Source organism: Musca autumnalis, unplaced genomic scaffold (assembly GCF_047663935.1).
Source record: "Musca autumnalis isolate F117 unplaced genomic scaffold, ASM4766393v1 scaffold_1, whole genome shotgun sequence".
Lineage (NCBI taxonomy): Eukaryota > Metazoa > Arthropoda > Insecta > Diptera > Muscidae > Musca > Musca autumnalis.
In genome coordinates this window covers 6,307,805-6,323,208 of record NW_027411644.1, presented here as the reverse complement: position 1 = coordinate 6,323,208, position 15,404 = coordinate 6,307,805, and the positions used below count along the sequence as shown (strand labels likewise).

The window sequence follows — 15,404 nt, the reverse complement described above, 5'->3', positions numbered from 1 at the left end:
CTTGCGCAAGTATCCAGGCTTCGGAGCCATACATCAGTAGTATCAGTGTTTTGTAGAGCGTTATTTTCGTTAGACGAGATGTGGCTTTGTTTTTAAACTGCTTACTTAAACCAAAGTAGCATCTGTTCGCCAATACAATTCTTCTTTTTATTTCACAACTGATGTCGTTTGTTGTGTTTACGGAGGTGCCGAGGTAGACGAAGTCTTTTACTACCTCAAAATTATAGGAACCAACTTCCACAGCTGGTCCGAGCTCAATGGACGCATTGCGCGTCGACACCATTAAGGTGGTCTTCTCACCGTTTACCGTCAGACCCACTATAGAAGATTCTGCTTCGACCTTCATAAATGTATCAGTTACTTCTTTTACTGATCGTCCCATGTTGTCTATATCATCAGCATAAGCAAGTAACATGTGGCTATTGGTGTAGATTGTGTCACTTCTTTTTACGTTTGCCTCTCGTATAACCTTTTCCAGCAGGATGTTGAAGAGATCGCACGAAAGGCTGTCTCCTTGTCTGAAACCTCTTTTGGTACAAAACTCTTCTGAGAGGTTCTTTCCTATTTTAACTGAGGACCTCGTGTCAGTTAAAGTCATTTTACAAACCAGAATGAGCTTTGCGGGGATACCAAATTCAGACTTGGCGTGGAATTCGTTTGAACGCTGTCGTAGGCTGCTTTATAACCGATAAAAAGGTGGTGGGTGGTAAATATCTGGTCAATGGTGGACTTGCCAGGTCTAAAGCCACATTGGTATGGTCCAATTATCTCGTTGACCATAGGCTCTACCATGTTTTTGCGCTGCGAAGTCTATCAGCCTCATACCATTGTCAGATGTTTCACTGTGGAGACTAAATTTCCCGACTGTTGGGCCAAAGATCTTTTCCTTTCTAATTTTGGCATTAAAATCGCCTAGAATAATTTTAATGTCATGGGCAGGACAATGGTCTAATGTTTCTTCTCATAAAATGTATCTTTGCTCAGTTCGTCTTTGTCTTCAGTGGGAGCATGAGCGCAAAAAAGCTGATGTTGAAGAATTTTGCTTTTATTCTAATTGTAGCAAGTCTTTCATTCACTGGTTTGAAGCAGGAGACCAGGTGTTTTAGTCTCCGACTAACTACAAATCCGCAACCAAACTCATGGTTTGTGTCATGGCAGCTATAATACAGTGCGTCACCTTTAGGTGTTGTTGTGACGCCTCTCTCGTTCCATCTTATTTCCTGTATGGCAATAATGTCGGTCTTGTACTTTTCAAGTACATCTGCCAATGCGTAAACTGCACCTTCCCTATAAAGAGTGCGAACATTACAGGTGCAGATTCGCAGATCATGGCCCTTAAAACGTTTGCGGGGGTCGTCATCTTTAGAGGGATTTGTTTTTCTTTTCTTTTTTCATAGTAGTCTGTTTTTCTAGGGGAGGGTTACTAACGCTGCGACCAAACCCAAATTTTAAACATTCTTATGGGTGAACGCGCCGCACATTTTAACTCACTACCTTTAACGGGTGTTAAAGGCAGCTACCCCAGGTGACACCACGGGGAGGTCAGTGTCCACTTGAGATGAAAGAGGGACCAAGATGAATCCTGGACTTTGCCATGTTAAAGCCGGTCAGGACCGTTCCTTGGTATCTTTCATCCCCTACGCTACCCTTCATCTAACACGAATATTTTCTTTCGTGTATGCCTGATGACAAATGTATTAAGTATCCCCATTATTAAAGAAGCAAAACATAAACAGGTTTTAGCATTTTATTTTGCACAATAACTCAATAATATTTTATTGAATTTTTGCACACTTAAATCAAGTTCGAAAATTCAATGTATTTGTATATTCATTCTGGTATCTCTATCTAAAATTTTCAAAATGGCAGCGCTTCAGAAACATATACTCTCTAAAAAGCTTTCTCTATAAAATAATTTCCAATACCAATATGCAACACTGAACATGCAAACAACTTCTAGTATGCATTTGTTCAAGTACATATTAAGACTACAAAAACCGTAGTAGGGTTTTGTCCCTTTAGACCCAGTTCGAATTTGATGGCCTCATCTAAACCGGGCTAAAACTACGGTGTTTTGCATTTATCGGGCCTTTATCTCAGAAACGAATAGGAATTTGGCTTGCTATCTTTGGCAATATTGTAGCCATAAACTAGAAAAATGTATCTTTTGAGCAGACCACACATGAAAAACTACATCTAGGGCATCAAATCGAAAAATATAGAAAATTTTACATAATTGCTGAAATTCTGGTCAGTATGAGCAAAACTATTTGGAGTTGAACCAAGTAGCCAACTGTTTATTCCCGCATTTCGGATTTCACCACATTATTGACATATTTATTAAATAGTCGTTGAAAAATATACTGAAAACAACGTGATAGAGGCATTTTACAAAAATCGAATATTTTTCAAAAGAAAACATTAAGAAAAAATGAAGGTTTTGGAAATACGATGCAAAATGTATACAAATTATGGAAGTTTTCGGTATTTTAAAAAATTTGAGGCAATAGTTCATTATTTCTACAAATATGTTACCCTTACCCTTCCTTATCTACGTATTTGCTTCAGATGTGAGTTGAAGATTCACATGGGTTTTAGAGATATAGCCGAGAATTGCTTTAAAAAGTCAGTATTCAACCATGTTTAAATGGGGCCATAAAATCCAAGCTAGATCTAACACAACATAATCCAACTAGGGTTTTTGTCGATTGGGACTGTACTGTCAAAAACTCTTCTGATCAAATTGTGTGCACAAGGTTACCCTAAAATTGTTGCACAGTGTATTTTTACAATGGTCCGAGACATTATTTTCCTAGCTGGATCTCCCAAGAATGGTTCCAGTAAAATCATAGTTCTTTTTCAACGATTTAATATTTAAAGAACATGGATTTTGGAGTGTATACATGTTGACATTACTTATTTGATGATTTATAGAGCAAACTTAGTGTTGTGACGAGAAGCTATACCTAGGACTGTTCAGTATTAATAACACACAATGCAAAATGCATCAAAATGTGCAATAAATTTGATTTATACATTTCTCGACATGGGTGTTTCGGAGGTTTTACATGTTGCTTGACAGTGTTATGCCACACCTGCATACATGTATATGTGTGAATGCGACCATGAGTGGGTATTTAAATGTCCAAAAGGCTTCATGTATGGAACGTTTCCACAACATGACATTTGTTTAATATTACACGAGACTTTTGAATGGTAGTAGATTAATGGCAAAACCACCAACTGTAATTGACCCTAAAGCATTTCAATGGTCATTTTGGTGTTTCAAATGGAATTTTTATGACCCTTAAACATTCAGCCAGCAGGCTTTAAGCTTATTGAAGAAAATTTTGTACACTTAACAATTAGTTGTTTTAAAATATTAAAACAACAAAAATGGGAATTTAAAACGACCTTTAAAACGAAAATTATTTGACACTAAATTTAATTATCAAATTTAAACGGGTTAGAATATTTTAGTTTAAAAATTAATTACTTACAAGTTTTTTTCGGAACACCACCCTCATTACAAATATGAATACCATCACCCAAATATTTGGAGAAGATAAAAATGATGATAAAAAATCAACGTTGACTTAGTGGTGGATATTTTCATATTCCTCGCTTGGAAAAACTCTACAAAATCAAAGAGATATACGTTTAGCCTGTCACAAATGTTACCAATGTTGGGACCTGATGCCATGAGTGCACAATCATCCACGTACGTAATTAATTAAATGCCGTCGGGAGGGCGTGGAATTGCAGAAAGGTAAAGGTTAAACAGTTCCGATATCACCCCTCCTTGGGAAACTCCCTGATTCCACGTATGACTGACCACACAAATAATTGGTGACCCAGCGTTTCAGTCAAGGCCGGATGGTAGTTTTATAGATATCCTCGAACAGCCTAGCATGGCTGGCCGTATCAAACGCTTTGGTCAGATCCAAAGCTACCATCACTGTTCTGTGGCATGGTTTTTCCTGGTTGAGTCTTCGGCCAATATATGTGGAAATGATAACAGGCTCTGATGCTCGAAAAACCGCCATCGTCAATTGTGGCAGTTCTTCCTCAGCTGGAAAAAATCGCAAACGACGTCAAACACTTCACTTCGCCCGGTTGCTCGATAAATTGGCCTCAGAAAGCCTGCACACCTCTACGCATCTGTCACAGCCACACCGTTAAACATGACAGATGTCCGATCATCCCTCCTACCAGGGTTCGATAGCGCATTAACATTTGTATACAATTTATTACAACCGAGTTCAATGTTGCAGCACTTCAGATGTTCTAGCCACTTTTTGTGCTTGTGTTCACCGACTAATCTTTTGACTTCCACTGTCAGTTTTCTGACTCTTCGTCATTAGGGTTCGTGTGGCGAAGCTCATCACGCTGATTGGCTTATCCCTTAGCCCCCGCTAAGAAATTAGGTCTTATTTCAGGTATTCGACCAGCAGGAATAAAGCGAGCGGCTGCAGCAGTGATGATGTGTCGGAATTTCCTCTCTGCTACCCAAACATCAGATGGATTGGGCAGTTCTCTGAAGCGTTGGTTAGTGAACTTCCTGAAACCTTGCCATGGTTAATGAAAGTACGGCGTTCGGAGGTTATGAAGTTGGATGGTCTATTGATGGAGATAATGATTGGAAGATGGTCCGACCCAAGGGAAATGACGGGTTGTCATGTCACGTCATTCGTCAGACCGGGTGACACCACGGATATGTCAGGCGAACTGTGGCAGTCTCCTCTAATATATATACTCAGCTTGATCTGTGCCTCTCTGGTCATTCCCTAGGGCTGAATGCCATATCTCATGATGCGCATTGAAATCCCTTAGGACCAGCCGTTCATCACCTCTCAACAGAGGTCTGATGCTAAGCGAATAACGCGGGGCACAGCTGTTAATCGACGGTATATCCCATCAGTAGTTCTATCTCGGCGGTTCCACACCTCACCGCTACCCCCATACACTCAAAGTATGGGTCCCTAGAGTCTAGCCCAGGTGAGATTGGTCTGTACGCAGTAGGAATGCAAGTCCACCACCCCCCACTTAACGTACGATCCTGGCGAAAAACATTGTATCCATCACAACTAAGCTTCAGCTGAACTACATATATACAAACATTTGTAGATTTGAAGATCTTCGAAGAGACAGTGAGACTCCTCTCATATCAATAAGTGCATCCAAATTATATTCAAAGTTAATGGTAGTATAGAACATAGATGAAAAATATGAACACTCGCCTTTTCGTACGATTTACCATGCAATTTCTCTCTTCGAGTTCATCGTTGGTATAGAACCACTTACACACAGGTCTCCTATTGCCGATATAAAAAGGGATTTGCGGAGAGGTTTTGTCACTTTCGGAAGACATCAACTAGTCTACATTATGTACTATAACTCTTCTAATACAGTTACATTCTGCTAAAGGAACACGTAATTTCAAAATTCGTTTAAATTTGTACATCCTTCCAACAGAAAGATTATAAATTTCTATTGTTCTCCCATTTTTCACTTACAGCTGCCTAAATAGCCGCGATAATCGTAGCAGCCTACCAGCCAACGCTGGTTTTATCTTCAAACTCGTTTGTGCTGATCGCCATTTTTCATATATTATATTCAATATGAAAAATTGCGATCAGCCACCTGTCCAGAGTATGAAGTACCTAAAAACGTGATCAACACCTGTTATGTGACCTCAACCATAAATACCATTATATATACAATATTTGAACTTACGTTCGGAATCTGATTTTATCAGTTTGCTCTAGAGTAACTGTGAAATTTTTTTTTTTGTGATTTTTGTTTTTTTTTTCATGAGATTTGCATCATATTTCCTTTTGGTTACTAATTTAAACGTTTTCGTTTTTGCATTGCAGATCTGGTCGTCCAACACGTTATCTTCCGTGATAGAAGGTCGTATTGATTTGTGTTTGTGTGCAGCGCTCTGCCTTGTCATTGGAAATACCATTCCAGGGGACGCAACTGACGCAACCAACTCCTCGTCCAGTGACAATGTTGCAACACCATGAAGCGAATTCCGTGGCAGTAATACCATAACTGATGAAGAATGTCGATGTTTCTGTTCAGATATGGAGATTACGATCAACAACAGTCGTGTAAATGAAAGACATGGCATGTGACATGTGTGCAGCGCTCAGCGCCAAAACGGCCTAACCCACATGGAAATGGTTCTGAGAAAAACGAAGTTGAAAGAAAACAAGTTTTTAAAATATTTTTATAATTTTTTTATTAATCATAAATACATATTAGTTGTAATATTTGTTTTAGGTTAATCATTAGGTATTAGTTTACATAGATAAAAACTGTTTTAATCAGTTAATAAAAAAATTGAAGTGGCTTAGGCCGTTTTGGCATCCATTTAAAAAAAAAATATATTGATAGGAACTGAGGGTTAGGCCATTTTGTCTCCATTTATTAAAACAAAAGTTATGCAGATGAATAATAAAAATAACTGTGAGCGTTTTAATTGATACATATTAATAAAAATTATTGGTCTTCTTCCTGGATATCTTCATCTTCGGCTCTCGAATTTGCTTTTAAATTATTATAAAATGCATGATTTACCCTTTGAGTTTCTGTAAATCCTTAAACTTTGCAGCTTTAATGAATCTTCCTCCCGGATAAAGCGGTTCAAATTCAAAATGAATTATAAATGGCTTCGCATTTTGGAATCGAAGGCACTGAATCTTAAGCCATTCAACTTTTGAAGTCTTGTCTTCGGAGATTTTTCTGTTTGCTACTAGTTTCTCAATTATTTCATCGGTCGTCATCTTTACCAAGTGACATGGTTCCCTTTTTGCCGTGAGGATTACACGATTCCAAATCATCAGGCCTAAATGTGCCTTATAATATGTTTTTCCTTTTCAATGAGACCAAAATCTTGATCGCATGGTAGGCATGAATGGCCAGACACTAAAAATTTGTGGTCTATCCGTTCCACACAGAAGGCCGAATTATTGACCATGTATGTGCAAATAGTATTCATTCTTATGTTACGGTTTTGGCCACTACATTGATCGCGATACATTATTAACTTTTTACATTCTACATTGACGCCTGGGCGTAAGTCAACTTTATTACATAACCTTGGTTTTTACTTACATATTCTTCTCGAAAATTTATTTTTATAGAATTTTTCAAATATACTCCTGACTAAAACGTAACATGCGTTTTTGGCCTAACCCACACGCATTTTTTTATTTCCAGTATTCGATTTTGCCTATGTGGCTTAGGCCATTTTGGCGTCCACATTTTTTCAAACTTTCAGTAAAGGAAAAACAGTTTACGGCATGTAGAATAACCTAGGGTTAACCTATACAATTGAGGATTTTTTAGTATACATATATTACAAAAGGTTCCGGTTCGTCCAGCATAGTCAGTTTGATTTTTTTTGAAAATGTGGGTTAGGCCGTTTTGGCGCTGAGCGCCTCATATATGAATGTACATTCATGCATATAAGATTATTTATCATGTATTGGGATTACTTGCGAATTTATATGTATATTAACATATCAAAGACAAAGGATAACGAAGGTTGTATTGTTTATTTCATTTTTTATCATTTTACGCATCTGACATTTGTGTAACTGAAAACTTGGTGGAGATTTCTGAATAAAATGTATCCTTTAACATTTAGCAAGTTAAAAAAGACATACATTATCTCAAAGATTCGACTATATAGTAGACTGCGACAATAAACTGTACTGGAGAATTGGGTTTACATATAGAAAGTAGTACATTATGAGATGATGTAAATAATATTTAAAACAAAAAATATCCTATTTAGTTTCATACTCATGAAAATTTACCCATAAATAATTGTGAAAAAATTAATATAGTTATGTACGAGTATGTATGTAAATTTAGAACGGTCTAACCCAGTCAGCATTTTTTGAAAATTTTAATCAAATTCGAGTCTTTTTTGATCCGACTGCACGATTAAAAAGCTAGAATATGAGCTCATTTTCTGATCATAAATGACTCCTTTGTCGGTAGGAAAACATAACCTCAGGCGACTCTTCTAAACAAATCACAAATGAGTCTTTTTCGAGTCGTATTTCAATCATTTATTGGTGTTTTGTTGATTAATTTCGGACCCTTTTTCGAGTCTTTTTAGAGTCATGTTTAAAATCATTTATGAGTCTTTAGGGAGTCATTTATGAGTCTTTTTGTTAGACGAAATAAATTAAAAAAAATTTCTTTTTATTCTTCTTTGTTTCTTTCCTTTGTTTTATAGTCTTTTCTGCTTTGTTATGTCTTTTAATTATCCTTTATATGTTGCTTGGTGGTTAGTATACTGCTTCTTCATTTCACTTGGCAAAACCTGTTGTGTTGTGTTTGTCTGTACCTTTAATATTATACGTTACATTTATATCAAAATTTTGTAGAAAGTGTATATGAGAATTTTATTTTTTTATTTACAACCAAATAAAAATAAAACAAAGCAATCAGTTTTTAATCACCTAACTGTTCAAAATATGATCAGAGTATACATAATTATAATCACTTTTCAAACACCTGTATGACCCTTTTTTGATTAAGCATTTTTCAATCTTCCAGATGATCAAAATGTGACAATAAATAACAAAAAATTGTCACATTTTAAACACCTCAATGATTTATTTGTGATTGCTACACATTTGTTGTTGTATTTTAAATTGAACTCTTTTTAATCATTACAGGGAGTCACTTTCGAGTCCCTTTCTGATCACACAAGCGACTTAATCAATTTTTGATCACCAAAAGGACTCTAAAAAGACTCCTCAATGTGATTTTTGAAAAAACAGTCTTCTAAATGCTATCTGGGAAATCATAGAGTAAATGTGTATGTAGTTATATGTTAAAATAAAAATGAAAAACACAGGGTCTATTCTTCAATCTAACATTACGAGAAGAATAAAAGAATAAAATGGAGAAAATAAATAAATGTTTATTTAAAAATAAAAGAAAATAATAAATGTGCATTTTTTCATATTTATTGTTTCGAATATTTGGAAATGAACAAAGTACGTTACAAAGGATATAACATTAGAAGTCATACATTACCACCTATGTGGTAATTCAACGTGTGTAGAATATTATGGTTAATAAAATTCAAAATAATTCTGGATATCGATATGGAACCTCTTTAACCCGATGAGTGGTGTTTATTTTTAATTTTTATACCTTCCACCATAGCTATGGAGGGTATATTAATTTTGTTTTTCGTTTGTAACGCATTGAAATACTCATTTGCGACCCTATAAAGTATATATTCTTGATCAGGGTAAAATTCTGAGTCGATCAATGCATTCCCGTTCATATATATATTCTTGATCAGGGTAAAATTCTGAGTCGATCTATGCATTTCCGTCCGTCCGTCGGCCGTCTATGGTAATCACTCTAGCATCCACAAAAATGGAGATAAGACACTGATATTTTGGGAAAATGCGTATTTTGTTTGCACGCAGGTCAAGTTCGATGATAGGCTATATGGATCCACGTTTTGGTATAGCCCCCATATAACGGTACCCCCAGATTTGTGGTATTTTGACGTACTTAACTAAATTTTCAGACCGAATTAGCTATAATTTGACATGTAGGGTTCTTGAGTGTCATGAAACATATATAACAAAACTTGTAACATAGGTCCATGTTTTGGAATAGCCCCCATATAACGGTACCGCCCAATTTCAGGTATTTTGACGTTTTTAGTCACATTTTTAGATCGAATTAGCTATGATTTGACATTCAGGATTCCCAGTGACCACAAATCTTATATTCAAAAAATTATGGACATATGTCCATGGTCTGGCATAGCCCCCATATAACGATTTTCGGTATTTTGAGAATTTTACCTAAAATTTTTAACCGAACCAGTTGTAATTTGACATTTGGAGTTGTTAGTGATCAACTCATGTCTCCACCAAAAATTAGCGACATAGGTCCATGTTTGGATATAGCCCCCATATAACGGTACCTCCCGATTTTCAGTAATTTGAGGTTTAGAAGCAGAGTTTGTTGTTCGTGAATAAAAATAAAAAATAATCTCTGATGATGATCGACGATGCCGATCGAAATATTGGAAAAATAAAATGATAAAAAAACAAAATTAAACTTGTTTTTTATTCTACTGACCTCGAGCCAAACTAAACTAAAAAGGAAATCTGAGTCCAAAGGTCAACAAAAAACCACACAAAAAAAAAAAAACAAATCTTATGTATTTAGGGGGTTTCAAAATTTTGGTCGTATGAACCGACAAAAATGTTGATTAGGATTAAAGTTCAAAAATTTGGCGAAAAGGTACTTAAAGGAATGGACCGACATAGACCATTGGTCATTCCCATCGAGAGTTATAGTGCGAAAAATTTTTCCGAAAATTTTTGAACTTTTGTGGGGGAGGTACCTGAAGGAGTGGACCGGTAGGGCTTATTTTCAAACTTAAACTAAGTTTGCACAAAATATTACGAAGGTCACATTTTGGACTGAATCGGCAGATTCGGTCGAGAGTTATCTTGCGCTCCAACCACTACACACGGTGTCATAGGGCTTTCTTGTACCTTTCAGGCTATTTTCTCAGGAAGTATGGACTTGCCCTTGAGGAAACTTGTACCTTCGTATAGGGGACAGTGAATACAAGATGTTACAACAAAAACAACAAAACCAAGGCGATTCGAGAGCAGGTACTAAACTGAACTTTTCCGAAATTTTGTGTCGGAGATACTCGAAGGAGTTTACCGATTGAGTCCATATTGGAACCTTATATAAGTCTGGTAGAAATTTCATAATGTGCAAAGTATGGACCAAATCGGTTGCTCAATTCAAGAGTTATCGTACGCACAAATTTTCCGAACATTTTCGAACTTTTGTGGGTGAGGTACCGGAAGGAGTGGACCGATATAATCCATCTTTGAACTTGAACTAAGTTTGGACAAAATATTACGAAAGCCAAATTTTGGACCGAATCGGCAGATCCATTCGAGAGTTATCTTGCGCTCCAACCACTACACACGGTGTCATAGGGTTTTTTGTGACTTTCAGGCTATTTTCTCAGGAAGTATGGACTTGCCCCTAATGAAACTTACATCGTCGTATAGAGGACAGCGAACACAACTTGCGTAAACAAAAATCAAAGCGATTCGAGACCAGGTCCTAAACTGAACTTTTCCGAAATTTTGTGTGGGAGGTACCCGAAGGAGTAGACCGATTGAGTCCATCTAAGTTTGGTAGAAATTACACGATGTGCAAAATATGGACCAAATCGGTTATTCCCTTCGAGAGTTATCGTGCGCAAAAGTTTTGCGATAATTTTTGAACATTTGTGGGGGAGGTACCTGAAGCAGTGGACCTATATGGCCCATCTTCGAACTTAAATCGAATCTGGACAAAATATTTCGATACCCAAAATTTGAACCGAATCGAGTAATCCGTTCGAGAGTTATCGTGCGCACCAGCCTCCCAGACAGACAGACAGACAGACGGACGGACATTGCTAGATCTACTCAAAATTGTCTGAAACGGATATCGTACAAACATACTTGGGGTCTAAAACCATTATTTCGATGAGGCACATTTTTCCTTCGACTCCGACTCCAGGCAAGTTTTTTTCACGAAACAAATTCCTCTTTGGATTTTTTTAGTATAAATGCCAAAACTTGTAAATATATGTAAAAGATTGTAGTACCTAACATAACACCACATATTTTGAACTTTTGTGTAATTGTACTCGCAAGAGTGTATTGGAAAATTTTATCAAAGTCTTCCAGATTTATCGTGAACAGCACATAGACAGACCAGTTGGTCTTTTCAAAGTAATTGTTCTGACCTCTTCATTGAAGTCCTGAATGTTTCCTCATAGAAGATCCAATAGGCCCTCTCATAGAAGATAAGATGAGAAGACCTGTAGGACTTCTAGCAGACGACTTGTAGGACTTCTATAAGTCAAAACAAGTGAGAGCAATAGTAGGAAGTGGACGGTCATGTGATATCCTACATGAGTACTCCTGGACACTAGCTTTCCACGAAATGTTTTGAATTTAAATTATATTAAAAAGTATTGATCTGTTCCAGAACCTGCAAGAAGCTACTTATTTTTAATACGATAACAAATTTTCCTTTTGTGTTATCGAAAAATAGTAAAATTTAGTAGATTCTTGTAGTACTGGAACATACCATATATATTAAATGCTTTGTATTTCTAAGTTACATCACTATATTGTCCACATAATGTCATTGTTATTTGGGAAATTTGGTTAGAAAGTTTGGGTATTATTCATTTGACATCAATTCCAAGAGATCTGTTCCATATTGAAAGGAAAATATATTATCGGCTTAATTTTTGAACTTCAATAAGGTGCCTGAAAACTTTACATAATACAGTATAGTCTCGATAATCCGGACACTCGTTGATCCGGACAACGCGGTAATCCGGACACTAGAATTATTTACATTGTAGACTCTGTAATCCGGACATCACACATTTATCTTACCTCGATAATCCGGACACCAATATTTTGTCCTATTTTGAGTATTAGATTCTTATTTATTTCATTGACGTTCTCGTTCTTAGCAATAGCAATTGGTGTATAAATGAGAAAAATTGAGCTTTTCAAAGTTTTCGGTTCAAATCTCGGCTTTCTGGCTAGCCAGTGTTGATTCATTTATACAGCCAATATGGAATTAACTATCTGAATCTATCAAATGATTTTCTCATCACTCAACTATTGATGCCTGGTTATGATAAGCAACAGTATTTAAAACCTAATGTTGGGAAGCCTATTTACCAGAAAGATCAATGTTGCGTGTTCTTTTCCTCTGAAGGAATTAGTTAATTCGCCCTCCGGTTAGTGAGAAAGTCCCTTGGGCCATGTAATGTATTCAAAGGACATTTTATCTAGAAATTTTTAAATCATTTAAAGCGTCAGGTTTAATAGATTAGTTTTTATTGGAATTTATAACTAAACGAGAAAACGAGTAGGTACCATAGATTCAATGAACTAAAAAAAGCGTATGGCCCCTTTATTTTCTATCTTTGACATTCAAAATTACTGACGACTAAGGATTGTTGTATTGCAACCAAAAGATTTGAATTCCATTTTGTCTTATTCGTAAGCTAAAACATTTATATAAAAAACATCTCTTTTTGGTTCGTCGACGAGATGAAGTCATTTGGTGATGATCATAGAAATCTATATATATAAAAGAGTAGTGAGGTGAGTGACTGACTGACTGACTGACTGATTGACTGACTGATTCATCAGCGCCCAGACGAAACCGCTGAAGCTAGAAAGTTGAAATTTTGGGTGTAGGTTGCTGTTGGGGTGTAGGGGTGAGATAAGGCTGGGTTTTTGGAAATTCGACCTAGAAGTGTACGAAAAGTACTAAAAGGTACTAAATATGGTACCCTTTGTATTAGGCAAACGGTAAGAGCTAGAATTCTGATATTTGGAACGAGGGCAACTGATGTAGAGCTAGAAAGATGTACCAAAGGGTTTTTGGGAATTCGAACTATAAGTGTACGAAAAGTACAAAAGGGTACTAAATTTAGTACAATTGAGAATTGGGTGAACAGATAGAGCGGGAATCCTGAAATTTGGAATGAAGGTCACTGATGAAGAGTAATGATGAAAGGTTTTTGGAAATTCGAACTGTAAGGGTACGAAAAATACTAAATGGTACTAAATTTAGTACAATTTGGATTTCGGTAAACGGATAGAGATGGAATCCTGAAATTTGATATGAGCGTCGCTGATGAAGAATAGCGATGAAAGGTTTTTGGAAATTCGAACTATAAGGGTACGAAAAGTACTAAATGGTACTAAATTTAGTACAATTTGGACTTGGGTGAACGGATAGAGCTGGAATCCTGAAATTTGAAATAGAGTTACTAATGGAGAGTAACAAAGAAAGTTTTTTGGAAATTCTACCTCTTAGTGTACGAAAAGTACTAAATGGTACTCAATTTAGTACTATTTGGATTTAGGTGAACGGATAGAGCTAGAATCTTGAAATTTGGAATGAGGGTCACTGATGGAGAGAAGCGATGAAAGGTTTAAGGAAATTCAAACTATAAGGGTACGAAAAGTACTAAATGGTACTAAATTTAGTACAATTTGGGTTTCGGTGAACGGATTGAGCTGGAATCCTGAAATTTGGAATGAGGGTTCACTGATGGAGATTAACAAAAGTACTAAATGGTACTAAATTTAGTACAATTTGGATTCGGGTGAACGGATAGAGCTGGAATCCTGAAATTTTGAATGAGGGTCACTGGTGGAGAGCAACAAAGAAAAGTTTTTGGAAATTCGAACTGTATGTGCACGAAAAGTACTAAATTTAGTACAATTTGGATTTGGGTGAATGGATAGAGGTGGAATCCTGAAATTTGAAATGAGAGTCGCTGATGAAGAATAACGATGAAAGGTTTTTGGAAATTCGAACTATAAGGGTACGAAAAGTACTAAGTGGTACTAAATTTAGTACAATTTGGATTTGGGTGAACGGATAGAACTGGAATACTGAAATTTGAAATGAAGGTCACTGATGAAAAGTAACAATCAAAGGTTTTTGTAAAGTCTACCTATTAGGGTACGAAAAAGTACTAAATGGTACTAAATTTAGTACAATTTGGATTTGAGTGAACGGATTGAGCTGGAATCCTAAAATTTGGAATGAGGGTCACTGGTGGAGAGTAACAAAGAAAAGTTTTTGGAAATTCGAACTGTAAGCGTACGAAAAGTACTAAATGGTACTAAATTTAGTACAATTTGGATTTGGGTGAACGGATAGGACAGGAATCTTGGAATTTTGAATAAGGGTGACTGATGGAGAGTAACAAAGACAGGTTTTTGGAAATTCGAACTAAAAGTGTACGAAAAGTACTAAATATAGTACAATTTGGATTTGAATTAACGAATAGTGCTGAAATTTGGAATAAGGGTCACTGATAAAGAGTAAGAAAGGTGTACCAAAGGTCGAAAAGTCCTAAATGGTAGTGAGTGAAACTTGGAATTAAGATTACTGTTAGAATTAGAATTGAGATATGGAGGTAACTTTAGAAAATCATACTAATGTGCACGAAGCAGTACTAAATGGTACTAAATTCGATACAATTTGTATTTGCGTGAACAGATTACTGTTGGAGTGTAGGATTGCGGTTACTTTGGAAATTCGTACTTATGAAAAAGTGCTAAATGAAAGTACATTGGCTATAATTTGGATTTAGGTGAACGAAAGAAGTGAGTTATGCAAGTAGTTTTTGGAAAGCCGTGTACGATAAGTGGCAAATGGTACAAAATTTGCTACCTTTTGATATTTGCTATATGGTACAGAATTTTGTACAAATTTGAAATTCGGTATTAGATTAGCAATTGTTGTTTAGAGTGGAGGTAGGGATGAAGTTTTGA

General features: G+C 36.2%; 1 protein-coding gene across 1 annotated transcript in view; it reads left to right on the top strand.

The window, feature by feature from the left end:
* The window catches only part of LOC141390149 (uncharacterized), a 97,495-nt gene extending 90,988 nt beyond the window's left edge, over positions 1-6,507 (top strand). The window contains exon 5 of the mRNA XM_073962833.1: positions 5,877-6,507. The gene's annotated coding sequence lies outside the window, so the exon portion shown is untranslated. The remainder of the gene's footprint in view (positions 1-5,876) is intronic.
* The last annotated feature ends 8,897 nt before the right edge of the window (positions 6,508-15,404 follow it).